Genomic DNA, 5,968 nt, shown 5'->3' with positions numbered 1-5,968 from the left:
TCAGATGAGTCATCATCAGGAAGATGTCAAATGGACATGAGGGACTTCCACACAATGAGAGAGGAATGGCCAGAGATCGACCGATCCTCACACAACTCCCAATCATTAGTTACCATAGCAATCCAAGTACTGTACCAAGGAACCCAAAATAGGACCTAACCCTGTTGAAACATCGAGGGAACATTGCTGGCTGGTTCCCAATATTCTAGGACTACCCAGGATTAACTACCTGACATCCTTCCTGAGAATGGAACATAGAAACAGGAGTAGGCCATTCAGCCCCTCAAACCTGTTCTGGAATGTCTCCCTATTGGGAGCAAATGTTAAAACATTTCAGAAGATAAGCATTTGCCCAGAAACTGAATTACTTCAAATTTGAACTTGTACACATCACTGATCCAACATATCATGCTGTGAAGTCACAGGTCACAACAGTAGTTCTCCTCACAATGAGATCTGCTTTGTAACATGAGCGGTGATGGAAAGTGGGAATAAGACAGAGAGAGCGACCATACCTCACACAACAACTGACCCATGGTATCAGACTTATGGTCACCACCTTACACACCTACTTACTTACCGGAACAGCCTAGAACAGGTAACATCCTTGTCCTATTAGTTAGAGAATTGTGCAAGGCTTGGCTGTCTGGAGCGATCTTAAGGGAAGGAGGGAAATATTAACAACAACAACTTGCACTTATACAGTGCCTTTAATGTAGTAAAACATCCCAAGGCGAGTCACAGGAGCGTTAGCAAACAAAATATTTGACACCGAGCCACATAAGGAGATGTTAGGACGGATGAACAAAAGCTTGGTCAAAGAGGTAGGTTTTAAAGAGCGTCTTAAAGGAGGAAAGAGAGGTGGACATGCAGAGAGGTTTAGGGAGGGAATTCGAGAGCTTAGGGCCCAGGCAGCTGAAGGCACGGTTGCCAATGGTGGAGTAATTAAAATCGGGGATGCACACGAGACCAGAATTGGAGGAGCACAGAGATCACGGAGGGTTGTAAGGGTGGAACATGAGAACATAAGAAATAGGAGCAGGAGTAGGCCAATCGGCCCCTCGAGCCTGCTCCGCCATTCAATAAGATCATGGCTGATCTGATCCTAACCGCCAATCCACTATCACAGAACCATCTCCTGAATCTAACAGAATTAGACACACGAAATAGGAGCAGGATCAGGCTACACGGCCCCTGGGCCCGCTCCGCTACCCACAGGGCCATGACCGATCCGAACCTAGACTCATGTCCAAATTCTTGCCCGCTCCCCGTAACCCTTAATTCCCTTTACTTCTAGGAAACTGTCTATTTCTGTTTTAAATTTATGTAATGATGTAGCTTCTACAGCTTTTTGGGGCAGCATATTCCATGGACCTACCACCCTCTGAGTGAAGTAGTTCCTCCTCATCTCAGTTTTGAAAGAGCAGCCCCTTATTCTAAGACTATGCCCCCTAGTTCTAGTTTCACCCATCATCGGGAACATCCACCCGATCCAACCCCTTCACAATCTTATATGTTTCAATAAGATCGCCTCTCATTCTTCTGAACTCCAATGAGTAGAGTCCCAATCTACTCAACCTCTCCTCATATGTCCATCCCCTCATCCCCGGGATTAACCGAGTGAACCTTCTTTGTACTGACTCGAGAGCAAGTATGTCCTTTCTTAAGTATGGACACCAAAACTGTACGCAGTATTCCAGGTGCGGTCTCACCAATACCTTGTACAACTGAAGCAATACCTCCCTATTTTTATATTCTATCCCCCTAGCAATGAAAGCCAACATTCCATTGGCCTTCTTAATCACTTGCTGCACCTGCATACTAACCTTTTGAGTTTCGTGCACCAGGACCCCCAGATCCCTTTGTACTTCAGTACTTTCCAGTTTCTTGCCATTAAGATAATAACTTGCTCTACGATTTTTCCTGCCAAAGTGCATAACCTCACACTTTCCAGTATTGTATTCCATCTGCCAAATCTCTGCCCACTTACTTAGCCTGTCTATGTCCCCTTGCAGGTTTTTTATGTCCTCCTCACTCACTACTTTCCCTCCCATCTTAGTATCATCTGCAAACTTTGATATGTTACACTCGGTCCCCTCCTCCAAATCGTTAATATAGATTGTAAAGAGTTGGGGACCCAGCACTGACCCCTGCGGAACACCACTAGTTACTGATTGCCAGTCTGAGAATGAACCATTTATCCCAACTCTGCCTTCTGTTAGATAGCCAATCCTCTATCCATGCCAGAATATTACCCCCAATCCCGTGATTTTTTATCTTAAGCAATAATCTTTTGTGTGGCACCTTGTCAAATGCCTTTTGGAAGTCTAAATACACTACGTCCACTGGTTCTCCTTTATCCACCCTATATGTTACTTCCTCAAAGAACTCCAGCAAATTTGTCAAACATGACTTCCCCTTCATAAAACCATGCTGACTTTGTCCTATTAAATTATGATTATCCAAATGTCCTGTTACTGTCTCCTTAATAATGGACTCCAAAATTTTACCTACCACAGATGTTAGGCTAACCGGTCTATAGTTTCCAGCCTTCTGTCTACTGCCCTTTTTAAATAAGGGTGTTACATTAGCAGTTTTCCAGTCTGCCGGGACCTTTGCCGAGTCCAGGGAGTTTTGGAAAATTATTACCAATGCATCCACAATCCCTACCGCCACTTCCCTCAAGACCCTAGGATGTAAGCCATCAGGTCCAGGTGATTTATCCGCCTTGAGTCCCATTATTTTACCGAGTACCACTTCCTTAGTGATTTTGATCGTGTTTAGCTCCTCCCCCCCTATAGCCCCCTGTTTGTCCAGTGTTGGGATATTCTTAGTGTCTTCTACTGTAAAGACTGATATAAAATATTCATTCAGTGTTTTTGCCATCTCCATATTTCCCACCATTAATTTCCTGGTCTCATCCTCTAAGGGACCTACATTTACTTTAGCCACCCTTTTTCTTTTTATATAACTATAAAAACTCTTACTATCTGTTTTTATATTTTTTGCTAATTTACTTTCATAATCTATCTTCCCTTTCTTAATCAATTTTTTTTGCTGTCTTTTAAAGTTTTCCCAATCCTCTATCCTCCCACTAGATTTGGCTACCTTATATGCCCTTGTTTTTAGTCGAATACTATCCTTAATTTCTTTACTTAGCCACGGATGGCTGTCTTTTCTTTTACACCCTTTTCTTCTCAGTGGAATATATATTTTTTGGAAGTTGTAAAATAACTCCTTAAATGTACACCACTGATCATGTATCGTCTTACCCTTTAATCTATTTTCCCAATCCACTCTACTCAATTCCGCTCTCATACCTTCATAGTCTCCTTTATTCAAGCTTAGCACGCTTGTTTGAGATCTAACCTTCTCACCCTCTAATTGAATATGGAATTCAACCATGTTATGGTCACTCATTCCAAGGGGATCCTTTACTAGGACATTTTTAATTAATCCTGTCTCGTTACACAGGACCAGATCTAAGGTTGCTTGCCCCCTGATCGGTTCAGTTACATACTGCTAAAGAAACCCATCCCTAATACACTCAATGAACTCATCCTCAAGGCAGCCCTGCCCAATTTGATTTGTCCAATTAATATGATAGTTAAAATCCCCCATAATTATAGATGTTCCCTGGTTGATACTCCATCCAACAGAGTTGCCACTGTTCGGAGGCCTATAGACTACGCCCACTAGTGTTTTTTTCCCCTTATTATTCCTTACCTCCACCCAAACTGTTTCATTATCCTGATCTTTTGACCCAATATAATTTCTCTGTATTACAGTGATTCCTTCCTTTATTAACATAGCCACCCCACCTCCCCTTCCTTCCTGCCTGTCCTTCCTGATCGTTAAATAACCTGGTATGTTTAATTCCCAGGCATTGTCACCCTGCAGCCATGTTTCTGTAATGGCCACAAGATCATACCCATATGTAGTTATTTGTGCCATTAACTCATCTATTTTGTTACGAATGCTACGTGCATTCAGATAGAGAACTTTCAAAGATGTTTTGTGACACTTAGTTCCTGCTTTTGCCCTTTTTATTACTTTACCTGTTCTCCATACCTTCTGCCCCTTCCTGACACGCTCTGGTTTTTAATTTCCCCACTGCTACCTAAGTCTATGACCTTCTCTGTTGTCATTTTTATTATTTGCTCTTTAGGAACCTCCCCCCCACTAGTTAGTTTAAAGCCCTCTCTACAGCCCTAGTTATATGATCCGCCAGGACTCTAGTCCCAGCACTGGCCAAGTGAAGCCCGTCCCAACGGAACAGCTCCCTCCTGCCCCAGTACTGGTGCCAGTGTCCCAGGAAGCAAAACCCATTTCTCCCACACCAGTCTTTGAGCCACGCATTTAACTCTCTAATTTTATTTGTCCTAGCCAAATTCGCTCGTGGCTCAGGTAATAATCCAGAGATTATTACCCTTGTGGTTCTGCTTTTTAATTTGGCCCCTAGCTGCTCAAACTCCCTCAGCAGAACCTCCTTCCTTGTCCTATCTATGTCGTTGGTACCAACATGGACCACGACAACTGGATCCTCCCCCTCCCACTCCAAGTTTCTCTCCAGTCCAGAGGAGATGTCCTTAACCCTGGCACCGGGCAGGCAACACAGCCTTCGGGACTCTCGAGGAGGTTACAGAGATGGGGAGGGGCGATGCCACGGAGGGATTTGGAAACAAGGATGAGAATTTTTAAATTGAGGCGTTGCCGGGCCAGGGGCCAATGTAGGTCAGCAAGCACAGGGGTGATGGGTGAACGGGACTGGGTGGAAGTTCGGATACAGGCAGCAGAGTGTTAGCTGAGCTCAAGTTTATGGAGGGTGGAAGATGGGAGGCGGGCCAGGAGAGCATTGGAATAGTCAAGTTTGGAGGTAACAAAGGCATGGATGTACATTAAGTACACTTTTAAAAAATCACATTTTCCCACTCCTTCTATGAACGCTTGCCGAGTGCAGTTCCACAAACAACTCCCACCCTCAGGTACCTCACCCAAATAACAATACTCTTCATGTATTAACCTAGACAAAAAATATCAGCAAGTTATTTGATTGTTGTCAAGCTCAATTCTGTCTCACCTAATGTTCACAGATTCTCACTTTCCAGCAGGAATCACTCAACAGGAGCAGGCACCGTGGCTAATTTTTCTCTTCCCCAGCCTGGGGCAGTGCAGTCAATTGCAGTGCCACTACTGCTGTCCGAACCAGCTCAGCACAGACTGGGATGAAACTAAGACCTCCCAGGTCTGCACGGCTTAGTTCCACACTGGCCAGTACATTTACCCCTTACAACAAGGTAAAAGTGAGAAAAAGTTAATTTTAAACAAAACTAGAAATTATTTGTATTTGCACCAAGTGCCAAAGAAACCTAATCTTGTGGGTTGATTTTATGCAGAAATTTTGCTACTTTGGAGTGAGTTCAATTTTAAGAGCTTGAAACCCAGAGTATCCATACCCTCAGTATGGATCAGTCCCAAATGAGAGATAGATTTACTCACAAAAGCAATTTAAATGACAAATTAATTTAAAAGAGTGCTATAAAGTGTGGAGTAAGCTGAGATGGGGATGGATTGCAGGGTCAAATTGGATTGGAACAGACTGGAATTTTGACAGAAATAACAACAGAAAATACTGAAAAAACTCAGCAGGTCAGGCAACATCCGTGGAGAGATATTTGAGTTGACGTTTCAGGTCGAACCCTTCTTCAAAACTGGAAAGAAAAGAAAATAGATCGAAGGCAGGGCTGCGATCGGACAAAAGAAGCGAGAGACAAAAGAAGTAGAAGAGACAATAAAAGGTGTTCGAAGCCAGACGAGATGGTAATAGGCTGAGATTAGGTGTGAAGTGTACTGGCAGGGCAAGTGATAGCTGCCAGGTGGGAGAGTGAAACTTCAAACACCTTTTATTGTCTCTTCTACTTCTTTTGTCTCTTTCACTTCTTTTGCCCGATCGCAGCCCTGCCTTCGA

Source organism: Somniosus microcephalus, chromosome 25, assembly GCF_052327205.1.
Source record: "Somniosus microcephalus isolate GS21.2 chromosome 25, FLI_Smic_1.0, whole genome shotgun sequence".
NCBI classification, from domain to species: Eukaryota; Metazoa; Chordata; class Chondrichthyes; order Squaliformes; family Somniosidae; genus Somniosus; species Somniosus microcephalus.
Note: the sequence above shows the minus strand (reverse complement) of the source record.